Raw genomic sequence first — 20,933 nt, 5'->3', positions numbered from 1 at the left:
TGGGACAAAATCAGAAATGAAAAAGGAAGGGAGAAAACTAATGGATGAGTCCGGAAGACAGAGGAAATGAGGGTTAGAAAGTTAAAAAACAAGAGTTTGGCAGTGCTCGGGGGGGATTCATTTCAATGCAAGGAGCAGAGCAAATAAAACAGGTGAGCTGAGGGCGCAGATAGACGTAAATGTAGGGGGCATGATCAAGAAGTTTGCAGACGACACAAAGATTGGCCGTGTGGTAGATAGCTAGGAGGATAGCTGTAGGCTGCAGGAAGATATTGATGGTCTGGTCAGATGGGCAGAGAAGTGGCAAATGGAATTTAACCTGGAGAAGTGTGAGGTGATGCATTTGGGGAGGTCAAACAAGGCAAAGGAATACACGATTAATGGGAGAATACTGAGAGGTGCAGAGGAAGTGAGGGACCTTGGAGTGAATGTCCACAGATACCTGAAGGTAGCAGGACAGGTCGATAAGGTGGATAAGAAGGCCTATGGAATCCTTTCCTTTATTAGCCGAGGTATAGAATATAAGAGCAGGGAGGTTATGCTGGAACTGTTTAACACATTGGTTAGGCCACAACTTGAGCACTGTGTGCAGTTCTGGTCACCTCATTACAGAAAGGATGTAATTGCACTAGAGAGGGTACAAAGGAGATTTATGAGGATGTTGCCAGGACTGGAAAAATGCAGCTATGAGGAAAGATTGGATAGGCTGGGGTTGTTCTCCTTGGAACAGAGAAGGCTGAGGGGAAATCGGATTGAAATGTACAACATTTTGAGGGGCCTGGATAGAGTGGAGGTGAAGGTTCTATTCACCTTAGCAGAGAGGTCAGTGACGAGGGGGCATAGATTTAAAGTGATTGGTAGAAGGATTAGAGGGGAGATGAGGAAAAGGATTTCCACTCAGAGGGTGTTGGGGGTCTGGAACTCACTGCGTGAAAGGGTAGTTGAGGCAGAGACCCTCAACTCATTCAAAAGGAGTCTGGATATGTACCTCATGTTCCATAATCTGCAGGGCGACGGACCAAATGCTGGAAGGTGGGATTAGAATTGGTGGATCGCTTTTCGACCAGCACAGACACGTTGGGTAAAGTGGCCTCTTTCTGTGCCTTAAACTTTCTAGGATTCTGTCTCTGTCCCACTCGCCACGGCTCCCGCTGCAGATTTTTTTTGCTTGCTCTCCTTCAGCCGGCGGTGCTGAGTTTCTGTGCGCTGTCCCTTTAAGAGGTGTCACCTGTGAGGGAGGAAGCAACAGCCACGGCACCCGCTGCAGACAAACTGGGCAGCCGTGTGTAAAAGTTTGCCGTTCCCACACCGGGAGTCGAACCCGGGCCGCTTGGGTGAAAACCAGGAATCCTAACCGCTAGACCATGTGGGAAGTGGGTGAAGAGTAGAGGCACTGACACTATAGACACAAAGACAGTCCCCAGGCTCAGTCCACACTGCAGCTCCACACACACCATCCCCTGTGGCTAGAGGGAGTCAGCACCTCATTTCCACAAGGTGCACATTCTGCTTGTTGTCACATTGAACAACTTCTCCTTCAACTCCACTCACTTCCTTCAAGTAAAAGGTGTTGCTATGGGTACCCGCATGGGTCCTAGTGATGCCTGTCTTTTTGTGTCCGACTCAGGTCCCCTCCCCCAACTCTTTTCCCGGTACATTGATGACTGCATCGGTGCCGTTTCCTGCTCCCGCCCCCAACTGGAAAACTTTTATCAACTTTGCTTCTAATTTCCACCCTTCTCTCACCTTTACTTGGTCCAACTCCGACACTTCCCTTCCCTTCCTTGACTTCTCTGTCTCCATCTCTGGGGATAGGTTGTCTACTAATATCAATTATAAGCCCACCGACTCCCACAGCTATCTCGACTACACTTCTTCACACCCTACCTCCTGTAAGAACTCCATTCCATTCTCCCAGTTTCTCCGTCTCCGACGCATCTGCTCTGATGATGCAACCTTCCGTGATGGTGCTTCTGATATGTTTTCCTTTTTCCTCAACCGAGGATTTACCCCCCAACTGTTGTTGACAGGGCCCTCAACCGTGTCCGGCCCATTCCCCGCACCTATACCCTGACCCCTTCCCCTCCCTCCCAGAACCGTGACAGTCTTCCCCTTGTCCTCACTTTCCACCCCAACAGCCTCCATATCCAAAGGATCATCCTCCGTCATTTCCGCCACCTCCAGCGTGATGCCACTACCAAACGCATCTTCCCCACCCTTCCCCAGTCAGCATTCCGAAGGGATCGTTCCCTCCGTGACACCCTGGTCCACTCCTCCATTACCCCCACCACCTAGGTCCCTTCCCACGGCACCATCCCCTGCAGTAACAGGAGGTGTAATACCTGCCCATTTACCTCCTCCCTCCTCACTATCCCAGGCCCCAAACACTCCTTTCAGGTGAAGCAGCGATTTACTTGTACTTCTTTCAATGTAGTATACTGTATTCGCTGCTCACAGTGTGGTCTCCTCTACATTGGGGAGACCAAACGCAGACTGGGTGACCGCTTTGCGGAACACCTCCGCCCAGTCCGCAAGCAGGACCCTGAGCTTCCGGTTGCTGGCCATTTCGACACTCCCCCCCTGCTCTCATGCTCACATCTCTGTCCTGGGATTGCTGCAGTGTTCCAGTGAACATCAACGCAAGCTCGAGGAACAGCATCTCATTTACCGATTAGGCACACTACAGCCTGCCGGACTGAACATTGAGTTCAATAATTTCAGAGCATGACGGGCCCCCCATTTTACTTTTATTTTTAGTTATTTTTTTATTTTTTATTAGATTATTTTATTTTCCTTCATTCAGTTTGTTTCTACTGTGCCTACCCACTGTTTTTGTCCATGTTTGTGCTTTTGGCCAGGCTGTTCAGTTTTCTGTCAATTAACACCCTCTCTGTACTAACGCATTCTCTTTCAGCACACCATTAGCAGACCGTTTGCCTTTGCTCCCTGACCTTCTGGTCAGTTATTCTCTGTGGCCCTGTCCTATCAACAACTTCTCTTTGGTCATCTCTTGCCCCCACCCCTGCTTTACTTGCTTAAAACCTATTACATTTCTAATATTTGTCAGTTCTGATGAAGTGTCACTGACCTGAAACGTTAACTCTGCTTCTCTCTCCACAGATGCTGCCAGACCAGCTGAGTGTTTCCAGCATGTCTTGTTTTTATTTCAGATTTCCAGCATCCGCAGTATTTTGCTTTTATTCTGCCTGGTCAGTCTGTCTCACTTCATGCCTTCCTCACTCCCTGACAAAACACAGCTCTACACATCTGCTTTACCCATCCCCAGATATCGCACTCAAATTAAATACAGGATATTAGTAACAGTGTGCAGGGACAGAGGGACCTGGGGGTGCTTGTGCATCGATCTTTGAAGGTGGCAGGACATATTGAGAGAGTGGTTAGCAAAGCATACGGGAGCTTGGCCTTCAGAGGGGGTGCAGGAAGGAGGGCTTTAGATTCCTGGGACATTGGGACTGGCTCTGGGGGAGATGGGACCTGTACGGGCCGGACGGTTTGCACCTAAACAGAGCCGGGACTGAGTTCCTTGCGGGACGTTTTGCTCGTGCTGTTGGGGAGGGTTTAAACTAGTTTGGCTGGGGGATGGGGACCTGAGGGTAGACTCAGTTGGGACAAAATCAGAAATGAAAAAGGAAGGGAGTAAACTAATGGATGAGTCCGGAAGACAGAGGAAATGAGGGTTGGAAAGTTAAAAAACAAGAGTTTGGCAGTGCTCGGGGGGGATTCATTTCAATGCAAGGAGCAGAGCAAATAAAACAGGTGAGCTGAGGGCGCAGATAGACGTAAATGTAGGGGGCATGATCAAGAAGTTTGCAGACGACACAAAGATTGGCCGTGTGGTAGATAGCGAGGGGGATAGCTGTAGGCTGCAGGAAGATATTGATGGTCTGGTCAGATGGGCAGAGAAGTGGCAAATGGAATTTAACCTGGAGAAGTGTGAGGTGATGCATTTGGGGAGGTCAAACAAGGCAAAGGAATACACGATTAATGGGAGAATACTGAGAGGTGCAGAGGAAGTGAGGGACCTTGGAGTGAATATCCACAGATACCTGAAGGTAGCAGGACAGGTCGATAAGGTGGATAAGAAGGCCTATGGAATCCTTTCCTTTATTAACCGAGGTATAGAATATAAGAGCAGGGAGGTTATGCTGGAACTGTATAACTCATTGGTTAGACCACAACTTGAGCACTGTGTGCAGTTCTGGTCACCTCATTACAGAAAGGATGTAATTGCACTAGAGAGGGTACAGAGGAGATTTATGAGGATGTTGCCAGGACTGGAAAAATGCAGCTATGAGGAAAGATTGGATAGGCTGGTGTTGTTCTCCTTGGAACAGAGAAGGCTGAGGGGAGATCGGATTGAAATGTACAACATTTTGAGGGGCCTGGATAGAGTGGAGGTGAAGGGTCTATTCACCTTAGCAGAGAGGTCAGTGACGAGGGGGCATAGATTTAAAGTGATTGGTAGAAGGATTAGAGGGGAGATGAGGAAAAGGATTTTCACTCAGAGGGTGTTGGGGGTCTGGAACTCACTGCCTGAAAGGGTAGTTGAGGCAGAAACCCTCAACTCATTCAAAAGGAGTCTGGATATGCACCTCATGTTCCATAATCTGCAGGGCTACGGACCAAACGCTGGAAGGTGGGATTACAATGGGTGGATCGCTTTTCGACCAGCACAGACACGATGGGCCAAGTGGCCTCTTTCTGTGCCTTAAACGTTCTAGGATTCTGTCTCTGTCCCACTCGCCACGGCTCCCGCTGCAGATTTTTTTTGCTTGCTCTCCTTCAGCCGGCGGTGCTGAGTTTCTGTGCGCTGTCCCTTTAAGAGGTGTCACCTGCGAGGGAGGAAGCAGCAGCCACGGCACCCGCTGCAGACAAACTGGGCAGCCGTGTGTAAAGGTTTGCCGTTCCCACACCGGCAGTCGAACCCGGGCCGCTTGGGTGAAAACCAGGAATCCTAACCGCTAGACCATGTGGGAAGTGGGTGAAGAGCAGAGGCACTGACACTATAGACACAAAGACAGTCCCCAGGCTCAGCTCACACTGCAGCTCCACACACACCATCCCCTGTGGCTAGAGGGAGTCAGCACCTCATTTCCACAAGGTGCACATTCTGTTTGTTGTCACATTGAACAACTTCTCCTTCAACTCCACTCACTTCCTTCAAGTAAAAGATGTTGCTATGGGTACCCGCATGGGTCCTAGCGATGCCTGCCTTTTTGTGTCCGACTCAGGCCCCCTCCCCCAACTCTTTTTCCGGTACATTGATGACTGTATCGGTGCCGTTTCCTGCTCCCGCCCCCAACTGGAAAACTTTTATCAACTTTGCTTCTAATTTCCACCCTTCTCTCACCTTTACTTGGTCCAACTCCGACACTTCCCTTCCCTTCCTCGACTTCTCTGTCTCCATCTCTGGGGATAGGTTGTCTACTAATATCCATTATAAGCCCACCGACTCCCACAGCTATCTCGACTACACTTCTTCACACCCTACCTCCTGTAAGGACTCCATTCCATTCTCCCAGTTTCTCCGTCTCCGACGCATCTGCTCTGATGATGCAACCTTCCGTGATGGTGCTTCTGATATGTCTTCCTTTTTCCTCAACCGAGGATTTACCGCCCAACTGTTGTTGACAGGGCCCTCAACCGTGTCCGGCCCATTCCCCGCACCTATACCCTGACCCCTTCCCCTCCCTCCCAGAACCGTGACAGTCTTCCCCTTGTCCTCACTTTCCACCCCAACAGCCTCCATATCCAAAGGATCATCCTCCGTCATTTCCGCCACCTCCAGCGTGATGCCACTACCAAACGCATCTTCCCCACCCTTCCCCTGTCAGCATTCCGAAGGGATCGTTCCCTCCGTGACACCCTGGTCCACTCCTCCATTACCCCCACCACCTAGGTCCCTTCCCACGGCACCATCCCCTGCAGTAACAGGAGGTGTAATACCTGCCCATTTACCTCCTCCCTCCTCACTATCCCAGGCCCCAAACACTCCTTTCAGGTGAAGCAGCGATTTACTTGTACTTCTTTCAATGTAGTATACTGTATTCGCTGCTCACAGTGTGGTCTCCTCTACATTGGGGAGACCAAACGCAGACTGGGTGACCGCTTTGCGGAACACCTCCGCCCAGTCCGCAAGCAGGACCCTGAGCTTCCGGTTGCTGGCCATTTCGACACTCCCCCCCTGCTCTCATGCTCACATCTCTGTCCTGGGATTGCTGCAGTGTTCCAGTGAACATCAACGCAAGCTCGAGGAACAGCATCTCATTTACCGATTAGGCACACTACAGCCTGCCGGACTGAACATTGAGTTCAATAATTTCAGAGCATGACGGGCCCCCCATTTTACTTTTATTTTTAGTTATTTTTTTATTTTTAATTAGATTATTTTATTTTCCTTCATTCAGTTTGTTTCTACTGTGCCTACCCACTGTTTTTGTCCATGTTTGTGCTTTTGGCCAGGCTGTTCAGTTTTCTGTCAATTAACACCCTCTCTGGACTAACACATTCTCTTTCAGCACACCATTAGCAGACCGTTTGCCTTTGCTCCCTGACCTTCTGGTCAGTTATTCTCTGTGGCCCTGTCCTATCAACAACTTCTCTTTGGTCATCTCTTGCCCCCACCCCTGCTTTACTTGCTTAAAACCTATTACATTTCTAATATTTGTCAGTTCTGATGAAGGGTCACTGACCTGAAACGTTAACTCTGCTTCTCTCTCCACAGATGCTGCAAGACCAGCTGAGTGTTTCCAGCATGTTTTGTTTTTATTTCAGATTTCCAGCATCCGCAGTATTTTGCTTTTATTCTGCCTGGTCAGTCTGTCTCACTTCATGCCTTCCTCACTCCCTGACAAAACACAGCTCTACACATCTGCTTTACCCATCCCCAGATATCGCACTCAAATTAAATACAGGATATTAGTAACAGTGTGCAGGGACAGAGGGACCTGGGGGTGCTTGTGCATCGATCTTTGAAGGTGGCAGGACATATTGAGAGAGTGGTTAGCAAAGCATACGGGAGCTTGGCCTTCAGAGGGGGTGCAGGAAGGAGGGCTTTAGATTCCTGGGACATTGGGAGTGGCTCGGGGGGAGATGGGACCTGTACGGGCCGGACGGTTTGCACCTAAACAGAGCCGGGACTGAGTTCCTTGCGGGACGTTTTGCTAGTGCTGTTGGGGAGCGTTTAAATTACTTTGGCCGGGAGATGGGTACCTGAGGGTAGATTCAGTTGGGACAAAATCAGAAATGAAAAAGGAAGGCAGAAAACTAATGGGTGAGTCCAAAAGACAGAGGAAATGAGGGTTAGAAAGTTAAAAAACAAGAGTTTGGCAGTGCTCGGGGGGGATTTATTTCAATGCAAGGAGCAGAGCAAATAAAACAGGTGAGCTGAGGGCGCAGATAGACGTAAATGTAGGGGGCATGATCAAGAAGTTTGCAGACGACACAAAGATTGGCCGTGTGGTAGATAGCGAGGGGGATAGCTGGAGGCTGCAGGAAGATATCGATGGTCTGGTCAGATGGGCAGAGAAGTGGCAAATGGAATTTAACCTGGAGAAGTGTGAGGTGATGCATTTGGGGAGGTCAAACAAGGCAAAGGAATACACGATTAATGGGAGAATACTGAGAGGTGCAGAGGAAGTGAGGGACCTTGGAGTGAATGTCCACAGATACCTGAAGGTAGCAGGACAGGTCGATAAGGTGGTTAAGAAGGCATATGGAATCCTTTCCTTTATTAACCGAGGTATAGAATATAAGAGCAGGGAGGTTATGCTGGAACTGTATAACTCATTGGTTAGGCCACAACTTGAGTACTGTGTGCAGTTCTGGTCACCTCATTACAGAAAGGATGTAATTGCACTAGAGAGGGTACAGAGGAGATTTACGAGGATGTTGCCAGGACTGGAAAAATGCGGCTATGAGTAAAGATTGGATAGGCTGGGGTTGTTGTCCTTGGAACAGAGAAGGCTGAGGGGAGATCGGATTGAAATGTACAACATTTTGAGGGGCCTGGATAGAGTGGAGGTGAAGGGTCTATTCACCTTAGCAGAGAGGTCAGTGACGAGGGGGCATAGATTTAAAGTGATTGGTAGAAGGATTAGAGGGGAGATGAGGAAAAGGATTTCCACTAAGAGGGTGTTGGGGGTCTGGAACTCACTGCCTGAAAGGGTAGTTGAGGCAGAGACCCTCAACTCATTCAAAAGGAGTCTGGATATGTACCTCATGTTCCATAATCTGCAGGGCGACGGACCAAACGCTGGAAGGTGGGATTAGAATGGGTGGATCGCTTTTCGACCAGCACAGACACGATGGGCCAAGTGGCCTCTTTCTGTGCCTTAAACCTTCTGGGATTCTGTCTCTGTCCCACTCGCCACGGCTCCCGCTGCAGATTTTTTTGCTTGCTCTCCTTCAGCCGGCGGTGCTGAGTTTCTGTGCGCTGTCCCTTTAAGAGGTGTCACCTGCGAGGGAGGAAGCAACAGCCACGGCACCCGCTGCAGACAAACTGGGCAGCCGTGTGTAAAAGTTTGCCGTTCCCACACCGGGAGTCGAACCCGGGCCGCTTGGGTGAAAACCAGGAATCCTAACTGCTAGACCATGTGGGAAGTGGGTGAAGAGCAGAGGCACTGACACTATAGACACAAAGACAGTCCCCAGGCTCAGCTCACACTGCAGCTCCACACACACCATCCCCTGTGGCTAGAGGGAGTCAGCACCTCATTTCCACAAGGTGCACATTCTGCTTGTTGTCACATTGAACAACTTCTCCTTCAACTCCACTCACTTCCTTCAAGTAAAAGATGTTGCTATGGGTACCCGCATGGGTCCTAGCGATGCCTGTCTTTTTGTGTCCGACTCAGGCCCCCTCCCCCAACTCTTTTCCCGGTACATTGATGACTGTATCGGTGCCGTTTCCTGCTCCCGCCCCCAACTGGAAAACTTTTATCAACTTTGCTTCTAATTTCCACCCTTCTCTCACCTTTACTTGGTCCAACTCCGACACTTCCCTTCCCTTCCTCGACTTCTCTGTCTCCATCTCTGGGGATAGGCTGTCTACTAATATCCATTATAAGCCCACTGACTCCCACAGCTACCTCGACTACACTTCTTCACACCCTACCTCCTGTAAGGACTCCATTCCATTCTCCCAGTTTCTACGTCTCCGACGCATCTGCTCTGATGATGCAACCTTCCGTGATGGTGCTTCTGATATGTCTTCCTTTTTCCTCAACCGAGGATTTACCCCCCAACTGTTGTTGACAGGGCCCTCAACCGTGTCCGGCCCATTCCCCGCACCTATACCCTGACCCCTTCCCCTCCCTCCCAGAACCGTGACAGTCTTCCCCTTGTCCTCACTTTCCACCCCAACAGCCTCCATATCCAAAGGATCATCCTCCGTCATTTCCGCCACCTCCAGCGTGATGCCACTACCAAACGCATCTTCCCCACCCTTCCCCTGTCAGCATTCCGAAGGGATCGTTCCCTCCGTGACACTCTGGTCCACTCCTCCATTACCCCCACCACCTAGTCCCCTTCCCACGGCACCATCCCCTGCAGTAACAGGAGGTGTAATACCTGCCCATTTACCTCCTCCCTCCTCACTATCCCAGGCCCCAAACACTCCTTTCAGGTGAAGCAGCGATTTACTTGTACTTCTTTCAATGTAGTATACTGTATTCGCTGCTCACAGTGTGGTCTCCTCTACATTGGGGAGACCAAACGCAGACTGGGTGACCGCTTTGCGGAACACCTCCGCCCAGTCCGCAAGCAGGACCCTGAGCTTCCGGTTGCTGGCCATTTCGACACTCCCCCCCTGCTCTCATGCTCACATCTCTGTCCTGGGATTGCTGCAGTGTTCCAGTGAACATCAACGCAAGCTCGAGGAACAGCATCTCATTTACCGATTAGGCACACTACAGCCTGCCGGACTGAACATTGAGTTCAATAATTTCAGAGCATGACGGGCCCCCCATTTTACTTTTATTTTTAGTTATTTTTTTATTTTTTATTAGATTATTTTATTTTCCTTCATTCAGTTTGTTTCTACTGTGCCTACCCACTGTTTTTGTCCATGTTTGTGCTTTTGGCCAGGCTGTTCAGTTTTCTGTCAATTAACACCCTCTCTGTACTAACGCATTCTCTTTCAGCACACCATTAGCAGACCGTTTGCCTTTGCTCCCTGACCTTCTGGTCAGTTATTCTCTGTGGCCCTGTCCTATCAACAACTTCTCTTTGGTCATCTCTTGCCCCCACCCCTGCTTTACTTGCTTAAAACCTATTACATTTCTAATATTTGTCAGTTCTGATGAAGGGTCACTGACCTGAAACGTTAACTCTGCTTCTCTCTCCACAGATGCTGCCAGACCTGCTGAGTGTTTCCAGCATGTCTTGTTTTTATTTCAGATTTCCAGCATCCGCAGTATTTTGCTTTTATTCTGCCTGGTCAGTCTGTCTCACTTCATGCCTTCCTCACTCCCTGACAAAACACAGCTCTACACATCTGCTTTACCCATCCCCAGATATCGCACTCAAATTAAATACAGGATATTAGTAACAGTGTGCAGGGACAGAGGGACCTGGGGGTGCTTGTGCATCGATCTTTGAAGGTGGCAGGACATATTGAGAGAGTGGTTAGCAAAGCATACGGGAGCTTGGCCTTCAGAGGGGGTGCAGGAAGGAGGGCTTTAGATTCCTGGGACATTGGGAGTGGCTCTGGGGGAGATGGGACCTGTACGGGCCGGACGGTTTGCACCTAAACAGAGCCGGGACTGAGTTCCTTGCGGGACGTTTTGCTCGTGCTGTTGGGGAGGGTTTAAACTAGTTTGGCCGGGGGATGGGGACCTGAGGGTAGACTCAGTTGGGACAAAATCAGAAATGAAAATGGAAGGGAGAAAACTAATGGATGAGTCCGGAAGACAGAGGAAATGAGGGTTGGAAAGTTAAAAAACAAGAGTTTGGCAGTGCTCGGGGGGGGATTCATTTCAATGCAAGGAGTAGAGCAAATAAAACAGGTGAGCTGAGGGCGCAGATAGACGTAAATGTAGGGGGCATGATCAAGAAGTTTGCAGACGACACAAAGATTGGCCGTGTGGTAGATAGCGAGGGGGATAGCTGGAGGCTGCAGGAAGATATTGATGGTCTGGTCAGATGGGCAGAGAAGTGGCAAATGGAATTTAACCTGGAGAAGTGTGAGGTGATGCATTTGGGGAGGTCAAACAAGGCAAAGGAATACACGATTAATGGGAGAATACTGAGAGGTGCAGAGGAAGTGAGGGACCTTGGAGTGAATATCCACAGATACCTGAAGGTAGCAGGACAGGTCGATAAGGTGGATAAGAAGGCCTATGGAATCCTTTCCTTTATTAACCGAGGTATAGAATATAAGAGCAGGGAGGTTATGCTGGAACTGTATAACTCATTGGTTAGGCCACAACTTGAGTACTGTGTGCAGTTCTGGTCACCTCATTACAGAAAGGATGCAATTGCACTAGAGAGGGTACAGAGGAGATTTATGAGGATGTTGCCAGGACTGGAGAAATGCAGCTATGAGGAAAGATTGGATAGGCTGGTGTTGTTCTCCTTGGAACAGAGAAGGCTGAGGGGAGATCCAATTGAAATGTACAACATTTTAAGGGGCCTGGATAGAGTGGAGGTGAAGGTTCTATTCACCTTAGCAGAGAGGTCAGTGATGAGGGGGAATAGATTTAAAGTGATTGGTAGAAGGATTAGAGGGGAGATGAGGAAAAGGATTTTCACTCAGAGGGTGTTGGGGGTCTGGAACTCACTGCCTGAAAGGGTAGTTGAGGCAGAGACCCTCAACTCATTCAAAAGGAGTCTGGATATGTACCTCATGTTCCATAATCTGCAGGGCGACGGACCAAACGCTGGAAGGTGGGATTAGAATGGGTGGATCGCTTTTCGACCAGCACAGACACGATGGGCCAAGTGGCCTCTTTCTGTGCCTTAAACTTTCTAGGATTCTGTCTCTGTCCCACTCGCCACGGCTCCCGCTGCAGATTTTTTTTGCTTGCTCTCCTTCAGCCGGCGGTGCTGAGGTTCTGTGCGCTGTCCCTTTAAGAGGTGTCACCTGCGAGGGAGGAAGCAACAGCCACGGCACTCGCTGCAGACAAGCTGGGCGGCCGTGTGTAAAAGTTTGCCGTTCCCACACCGGGAGTCGAACCCAGGCCGCCTGGGTGAAAACCAGGAATCCTAACCGCTAGACCATGTGGGAAGTGGGTGAAGAACAGAGGCACTGACACAATAGACACAAAGACAGTCCCCAGGCTCAGCTCACACTGCAGCTCCACACACACCATCCCCTGTGGCTAGAGGGAGTCAGCACCTCATTTCCACAAGGTGCACATTCTGCTTGTTGTCACATTGAACAACTTCTCCTTCAACTCCACTCACTTCCTTCAAGTAAAAGGTGTTGCTATGGGTACCCGCATGGGTCCTAGTGATGCCTGTCTTTTTGTGTCCGACTCAGGCCCCCTCCCCCAACTCTTTGTCCGGTACATTGATGACTGTATCGGTGCCGTTTCCTGCTCCCGCCCCCAACTGGAAAACTTTTATCAACTTTGCTTCTAATTTCCACCCTTCTCTCACCTTTACTTGGTCCAACTCCAACACTTCCCTTCCCTTCCTCGACTTCTCTGTCTCCATCTCTGGGGATAGGTTGTCTACCAATATCTATTATAAGCCCACCGACTCCCATAGCTACCTCGACTACACTTCTTCACACCCTACCTCCTGTAAGGACTCCATTCCATTCTCCCAGTTTCTCCGTCTCTGACGCATCTGCTCTGATGATGCAACCTTCCATGATGGTGCTTCTGATATGACCTCCTTTTTCCTCAACCGAGGAGTTCCACCCACAGTGGTTGACAGGGCCCTTGACCATGTCCGGCCCATTCCCCGCACCTCTACCCTCACCCCTTCCCCTCCCTCCCAGAACCGTGACAGGGTTCCCCTTGTCCTCACTTTCCACCCCATCAGCCTCCATATCCAAAGGATCATCCTCCGCCATTTTCGCCACCTCCAGCGTGATGCCACTACCAAACGCATCTTCCCCACCCTTTCCCATCAGCATTCCGAAGAGATCGTTCCCTCCGTGACACCCTGGTCCACTCCTCCATGACCCCCACCAAATAGTCCCCTTCCCACGGCACCTTCCCCTGCAATGACAGGAGGTGTAATACCTGCCCATTTACCTCCTCTCTCCTCACTATGCCAGGCCCCAAACACTCCTTTCAGGTGAAGCAGCGATTTACTTGTACTTCTTTCAATGTAGTATACTGTATTCGCTGCTCACAGTGTGGTCTCCTCTACATTGGGGAGACCAAACGCAGACTGGGTGACCGCTTTGCGGAACACCTCCGCTCAGTCTGCAAGCAGGACCCTGAGCTTCCGGTTGCTGGCCATTTCAACACTCCCGCCCTGCTCTCATGCTCACATCTCTGTCCTGGGATTGCTGCAGTGTTCCAGTGAACATCAACGCAAGCTCGAGGAGCAGCATCTCATTTACCGTTTAGGCACACTACAGCCTGACGGACTGAACATTGAGTTCAATAATTTCAGAGCATGACGGGCCCCCCATTTTACTTTTATTTTTAGTTATTTTTTTATTTTTTATTTGTTTATTTTACATGACTTCATTCAGTTTATTTCTCCTGTGCCTACCCACTGTTTTTTTCCATGTTTGTGCTTTTGGCCAGGCTGTTCAGTTTTCTGTCAATTAACACCCTCTCTGTACTAACGCATTCTCTTTCAGCACACCATTAGCAGACCATTTGCCTTTGCTCCCTGACCTTCTGGTCAGTTATTCTCTGTGGCCCTGTCCTATCAACAACTTCTCTTTGGTCATCTCTTGCCCCCACCCCTGCTTTACTTGCTTAAAACCTATTACATTTCTAATATTTGTCAGTTCTGATGAAGGGTCACTGACCTGAAACGTTAACTCTGCTTCTCTCTCCACAGATGCTGCCAGACCTGCTGAGTGTTTCCAGCATGTCTTGTTTTTATTTCAGATTTCCAGCATCCGCAGTATTTTGCTTTTATTCTGCTTGGCCAGTCTGTCTCACTTCATGCCTTCCTCACTCCCTGACAAACACAGCTCTGCACATCTGCGTTAATCCAAGGGCTCAGACTGGAACTCGATGAGCCTGTTGACAACTTTGTCGCAAGGTTGAAAAATGCAGCCAGAGAATGTAAATTTAAGGACACAGACGAACGGCTGATCGATCAGATCATTTTGGGGTTCTGTGCATCCTGAATGTATAGAAAGCTCTAATCGGACAGGACAAGCTCACAATATCGCAGGCTGTAGATACTGCCAGAGCACATGAAGCCACGAGCGGGCAGATGAAGACTCTGACCTCCCAAATAGCTAGCCTTCAGTTAAGCCAAGAGACAGGCAGCAGGATCGATACAGTGAAATGACAACTCGCTCTCAGCTCATTACAGATAGTATAACAATATATACATATATAACAGATATCTCACTCAAATTAAATACAGGAAATTCATAACAGTTTGCAGGAACAGAGGGACCTGGGGGTGCATGTGCATCGATCTTTGAAGGTGGCGGGACATATTGAGAGAGTGGTTAGTGAAGTATATGGGATCTTGGGCTTCATAAATAGAGGCATTGAGTACAAAAGCAGGGAAGTTATGCTGAACATTTATAAAGCTCTGGTTAGGCTCCAACTGGAGTATTGTGTCCAGTTCTGGTCAGCACTGTTTAGGAAGGATGTGAGGGTCCTTGAGAGGGTGCAGAGGAGATTTACCGGAATGGTTCCTGGGATGAGGGATTTTAGTTACAAGGTTAGGTTGGAGAAGCTGGGGTTGTTTTCCTTGGAGCGAAGGAGATTGAGGGGAGATTTAATAGAGATGTACAAGATTATGAGAGGTTTAGATAACATAGACAAGGAAAAACTGTTCCCATTAACGAATGGTACAAGGACTAGGGGACACAGATTGTATGTTTTAGGTAAAAGATGCAGTGGGGAAATGAGGAAGATCATTTGTTACACAGCGAGTGGTAATGAGCGGGAACTCACTGCCCACGAGGGAGGTGGAAGTGGAGACGATCACTTCAAGAGGAGGTTGGATGGCCGACTGAGAGAAATAGACTTGCAGGGTTACGGGGATCGAGCCGGGCAGTGGGACAGACTGGATAGCACCGTGGACAGCCAGCCGGGACTCGATGGGCCGAATGGACTCCTTCGGTGCCATAAATGACTCTGTGACGCTGCAGATTTTGGGATCTTGCTGAGCGCAACATGGCTGCTACAGTCTCCGAGAAAACGATGGCCACCGTGCTACCAGAGTAATCTATTGGTTGTTAAGTGCGTTGGGGCGCCTTGAGGATATGACAGGCGCAATATGAATGCAGGATCTGTGTTTATCGCAGGCATATGGATTGAGCTAAGGAACAAAAAAGGGGCAATCACACTGCTGGGAGTGTATTATGGACCCCCAAACTGTCAGAGGGAGATAGAAGAGAAGATATGTAGGCAAATCTCTGAGAAGTGCAAGAACAATAGGGCAGTAATAGTCAGGGATTTTAACTACCCCGATATTAACTGGGATAGTTTTAGTGTGAAAGGAATTGAGGGAGCAGAATTCTTGAGGTGCGTTCAGGAGAATGTTTTTGCCCAGTATGCAGCAAGTCCAACAAGAGTTTTAGACTGAGTTTTAGGAAATGAAGATGGGTGGGTGGAAGGAGTGGCAGTGGGAGAGCAATTTGGTGATAGTGATCATAATTCAGTCAGTTTTAACATAATTATGGAAAAGGACAGAGATAGAACAGGGGTTAGAGTTCTCAATTGGGGAGAGGCCAATTTTACTAAACTGAGAAGTGATTTAGTGAAAGTGGACTGGAAACAGCGACTAGAAGATAAATCAGTGTCGGAGCAGCGGGAGGCATTCAAAGGGGAGATTCAAGGAGTTCGGGGTAAACATGTTCCCACAACGAAAAAGGGTGAGACGGTCAAATCTAGAGCCCCATGGATGTCAAGGAGCCGACAGAGTAAGATAAGGCAGAAAAGGAAAGCTTATGCCCGACACCGAGAACTCAATACTACAGAAAGCCGAGAGGAGTATAGAAAGTGGAGGGGTGAAATCAAAAAGGAAATTAGGAAAGCAAAGAGAGGGCATGAAAGAATATTGGCAAGCAAAATACAGGTGACCCCAAAGATGTTTTATCAATACATTAAGAGTAAGAGTAACTAATGAGAGAGTAGGGACCATAAAAGACCAAAAAGGTAACCTATGTGTAGGAGCAGAAGATGTTGGTATGGTTCTTAATGAATACTTTGAGTCTATCTTCACAAAAGAGGGGGACGATGCAGATATTGTAGTTAAGGAAGAGGGGTGTGAAATATTGGATGTGATAAACATAAGGAGAGAGGAAGTATTATAGGGATTAGCATTCTTGAAAGTTGATAAGTCACCAGGGCCAGATGAAATGTATCCTAGGCTTTTTACAAGAAGCAAGAGAGGGTCTGACCATCATTTGCCAGCCCTCACTGGATACAGGTGTGGTGCCGCAGGATTGGAGAATTGCTAACGTTGTGTCTCTGTTTAGAAAGGGAGCGAGGGATAGACCGAATATTTACAGGCCGTCTAATCTTGATGGGCCAAATGGCCTCTTTCAATGAGATTTTTTTTCTATGTTTGTTTATCACTCACTGTGTAAAAATATTCTTCCTTATATTCCTCACATTGAAAAGACCCAGCTGGACGATTGCTCGAGCGCTCTGACCAATCACCGAGCAGAATGGGCGGGGACTGGACCTCACAGGTGTCCTGGCAACCAATCGGTGAACACCCTTGCTCTGAATGACAGCTGCACCGTCCTATCGGTGAGAGCGGCAGGGCGGGGCCTGGCGCTCTCGCCAAACTTCTCCAAACGGACAACAGCGGATGGGCGGGTGGGCAGGGCAAACAGAGCAACCGCCCAATCGGGCGCAGGTAGGGCGGGCAATAATAATATATGGACAGCTGCATCCACCAATCACTGCTGCAGGGGGGATTGATCCGCTCCTCCGATTGGCCAGAATGGACAGAGGGGGCAAGGTGACGAGGATCCAATCAAAAGCAAATACAATAAAGGGGGGTTGGGCCTGGGGCTAGTGACGTTTATCTCAGCCAATAGGAGGGCAGTGAGCGATGATGGGGCGTTTGAAAGGTTTCTGTTGTTCCCTCATTGGCAAAGAAAGAGCAAGAGGGGCACGGCCTCCACTGGACAGGGGTGTGGTCTCCACTGGACAGAGGCGTGTTCTCCATTAATCAGGGGCGTGTCCTCCACTGATCAGGGGCGTGTCCTCCATTGTTGCCCTCCATTGGTCCAGGTCAAGCCCACCTGTCTCTCCCCCTCGCACCGCCACCCCCGCCCGAGTGTGTGGCGAATTTTGCCTCAAGTGCGAACTTGAATTTTGCCCGCTTCCTGCATCCCTGACCGCCATTCGGCAACTGGGCCACGTCGCCCATCGCCATTTTAAACAGAGTTCACCTCATCCTCCTCAGCGTCGATTGGCCCAGATACGCGTGGGCTGCCTTATGGGGCCTTTTCAATAAATGTTTACCTCTGTCACGAGTTGGCCTTGGGCCCTGTGGTGTCCTCCATGGTCACGTGCCGACCATGGCAGGAGCTGTGCCCAGGCTGACATGGTGTTCGCCTCGCCCGCTTCTGCCAGGAGGCGATGAGGGCCGGCGTTAGGATTTCCAATGCAGGGTAAAAAGGACTTGGGGACATGTGATGTCACACCAAGTCCGCCCAGCAACAAGCCCAGGGGTCTTGGTGACCATTGACAACAAGGAACACTCATCAAACACCCATTTGAAAGCTGAGAGCAACGTTGTAAACCTGACGGACAATGGGTTTCGCTCTCCCACACTCTCAGATTGTAAACAGGGAGCCGGGGGCTCTGAAAATGCAAATTCGAGTCGCAATTGCTAGCACCTGCAAACAAAGGAAGGCTCAGGCGGGTCTGATACGGCCAGACTTATGGGCTCTCAATATTGCAAAAGGTAAAGGACGATAGACTTTTGATTCTGGATGAATTCAACGGGTTTTCCTACGTCTGAGAGGCTGTAAGGAAGACAGGAAGACCAGCAGGGGCAGCCTCAGAAGAGAAGGCCCCTTCACTCACAGCCATCGAGCAATAATGCAATGAATGGGACCATGATCAACATAGAATCATACTGCATTGGAAGAAGACCATTCAGCCCCTCGTTTCCATGGGTGATCGGTGCTTGCACTGTTAGCACCCTTGTCTGCCTCAGTGCTGTGCGATAAGTTGCAGTTCCCACATGGTCTAGTGGTTAGGATTCCTGGTTTTCACCCAGGCGGCCCGGGTTCGATTCCCGGTGTGGGAACATCTACCTTTTAGATGCAGCCGCCCATTTTCTCTTAAAGGGGCAGTGCACGAAAAACTCAGTGGTGCAGGCTGAAGGAGATTTAGATCGGTTCGCTGAGTGAGTGGGCAGAAACTTGTCAGATGGAGTATAATGTGGGAAAATGTGAAATGTCCACTTTGTCAGGAGGAAGAGAAACGCAGAGTGTTATTTAGATGGAGAGAGACTGGAGAACGCGGTGGTGCAGAGGGATCTGGGTGAACAGGTACACGAATCACAAAAGGTTAATATTCAGCCAGGGTGAGTAATTAGTGTTGTCGTTTACTGCAAGGGGAACGGAATATAAAAGTAGGGAAGTTTTGCTACAGCTGTACAGGACCCTGGTGAGACACATCTGGAGTACTGTGTCCAGTTTTAGTCTCCTTACTTAAGAAAGGATATACTTGTATTCGAAGCAGTTCAGAGAAGGTTCACTCGGCTGATTCCGGGGATGAAGGGATTGTCTTATGAGGAAAGGTTGAGCAGGTTGGACCGATGCTCATTGGAGTTTAGAAGAATGAGAGGTGATCTTATTGAAACATAGAAGATTCTGAGGGGGCTTGACAGGGTAGATGCTGAGAGGATGTTTCCCCCCTCCTGGGGGAATCTAGAACCAGGAGGCACAGTTTCAGACGGAGATGCGGAGAAATGATTTCTCCCAGAGAGTGGTCAGTCTGTGGAATTCTCTTCCCCAGAGAGCAGGGGAGGCTGGATCATTGAATATATACAAGGCTGAGTTAGATGAATTTTTGATCGACAAAGGAGTCTCAGGTTATGGGGAGCAGACAGGAAAGTGGAGTTGAGGTCACAATCAACTCAGCCATGATCTTATTGAATGGCGGAGCAGGTTCGAGGGGCCGAATGGCCTACTCCTGCTCCTATTTCTTGTGCTCCTGTGAGAGCAAGCTAAAAATACCCTGAGTGTTTGCGCACAATCCTTTCATCATCTACCGTAAAACCCAGAGCATCTGTGAAACACAAAGGGAAAATTCTGCAAACGCCCAGGGGTTCAGGGCCCGCCTGTGCAGTGAACACACGGATTAACGGGAATGGTTCCCGGGATGAGGGACTTCGGTTCCCTGGAGAGACTGGAGAAGCTGGGATTGCTCTCCTGAGAGCAGAGAAGGTGACGAGGAGATTTCGTCGAGGTGATTAAAAGCAGGAAGGGTTTTGATCCAGTTTGTACCAAGATTGACGCAGATGTGAAGAGCTGTGTTTGTCAGGGAGTGAGGGAGGCTTGAAGTGAGACAGACTGGTCAAGCAGAATGTGCCCCTTGTGTAAATGAGGTGCTGACTCCCTCTAGCCACAGGGGATGGTGTGTGTGGAGCTGCAGTGTGAGCTGAGCCTGGGGACTGTCTTTGTGTCTATAGTGTCAGTGCCTCTGCTTTTCACCCACTTCCCACATGGTCTAGCGGTTAGGATTCCTGGTTTTCACCCAGGCGGCCCGGGTTCGACTCCCGGTGTGGGAAAGTCATCCTTTTACACACGGCCGCCCAGTTTGTCTGCAGCAGGAGCCGTGGCTGCTGCTTCCTCCCTCGCAGGTGACACCTCTTAAAGGGACAGCGCACAGAAACGCAGCACCGCCGGCTGAAGGAGAGCAAGCTAAAAATATCCTGACGGGCCGAGTATTTGTGCACAATCATTTCATCATCTGCCGTAGACCCAGAGCATCTGTGAAACACAAACGGAAAAATCTGCAAACGCCCCGGGGTTCAGGACCCGTCTGTGCAGTGAACACACAGATTAACATTAGAGATTTGGACCCTGTGTCTCGAGTGTCTCAATGAGACGGCGAGTGGGACACGGTTCCCTGCGATAAACACAGAACCTGCATTCATATTGCGCCTGTCACATTCTCAGGATGCCCCCAACACACTTCACAGCCATCAGATTACTCTGGTACCACGGTGACCATCGTTTTCTCGGAGACTGTAGCAGCCATGTTGCGCTCAGCAAGATCCCAAAATCTGCAGCGTCACAGAGTCATTTATGGCACCGAAGGAGTCCATTCGGCCTATCGAGTCCCTGCTGGCTGTCCATGGTGCTATCCAGTCAGACCCACTCCCCGGCTCGATCCCCGTAACCCTGCAAGTCTATTTCCCTCAGTCGGCCATCCAACCTCCTCTTGAAGTGATCGTCTCCACTTCCACCTCCCTCGTGGGCAGTGAGTTCCCGCTCATTACCACTCGCTGTGTAACAAATGATCTTCCTCATTTCCCCACTGCATCTTTTACCTAAAACATACAATCTGTGTCCCCTAATCCTTGTACCATTCGTTAATGGGAACAGTTTTTCCTTGTCTAAGTTATCTAAACCTCTCATAATCTTGTACATCTCTATTAAATCTCCCCTCAATCTCCTTTGCTCCAAGGAAAACAACCCTAGCTTCTCCAACCTAACCTTGTAACTAAAATCTTCCATCCCAGGAACCATTCCTCTTGTAACTAAAATCTCCTCTGCTCCCTCTCAAGGACCCTCACATCCTTCCTAAACAGTGGTGACCAGAACTGGACACAAT

The 20,933-nt window shown here is 49.4% G+C and overlaps 6 non-coding genes across 6 annotated transcripts; 2 read left to right on the top strand and 4 right to left on the bottom strand.

Annotated features, from left to right (window-relative positions):
- Positions 1–1,300: 1,300 nt before the first annotated feature.
- Positions 1,301–1,372, bottom strand: trnae-uuc (transfer RNA glutamic acid (anticodon UUC)). Its single transcript has one exon. It is a non-coding gene; the product is annotated as a tRNA-Glu (tRNA).
- Positions 1,373–4,925: 3,553 nt separating this feature from the next.
- On the bottom strand, positions 4,926–4,997 carry trnae-uuc (transfer RNA glutamic acid (anticodon UUC)). Its single transcript has one exon. It is a non-coding gene; the product is annotated as a tRNA-Glu (tRNA).
- A 3,552-nt stretch (positions 4,998–8,549) lies between these two features.
- trnae-uuc (transfer RNA glutamic acid (anticodon UUC)) lies at positions 8,550–8,621 on the bottom strand. The gene has a single exon. It is a non-coding gene; the product is annotated as a tRNA-Glu (tRNA).
- Positions 8,622–12,175: 3,554 nt separating this feature from the next.
- trnae-uuc (transfer RNA glutamic acid (anticodon UUC)) lies at positions 12,176–12,247 on the bottom strand. The gene has a single exon. It is a non-coding gene; the product is annotated as a tRNA-Glu (tRNA).
- Positions 12,248–18,324: 6,077 nt separating this feature from the next.
- On the top strand, positions 18,325–18,396 carry trnae-uuc (transfer RNA glutamic acid (anticodon UUC)). Its single transcript has one exon. It is a non-coding gene; the product is annotated as a tRNA-Glu (tRNA).
- A 1,416-nt stretch (positions 18,397–19,812) lies between these two features.
- trnae-uuc (transfer RNA glutamic acid (anticodon UUC)) lies at positions 19,813–19,884 on the top strand. The gene has a single exon. It is a non-coding gene; the product is annotated as a tRNA-Glu (tRNA).
- The last annotated feature ends 1,049 nt before the right edge of the window (positions 19,885–20,933 follow it).

This window comes from Heterodontus francisci, unplaced genomic scaffold, assembly GCF_036365525.1.
Source record: "Heterodontus francisci isolate sHetFra1 unplaced genomic scaffold, sHetFra1.hap1 HAP1_SCAFFOLD_800, whole genome shotgun sequence".
NCBI lineage: Eukaryota > Metazoa > Chordata > Chondrichthyes > Heterodontiformes > Heterodontidae > Heterodontus > Heterodontus francisci.
Note: the sequence above shows the minus strand (reverse complement) of the source record. Positions and strands in the feature narration are given on the sequence as shown.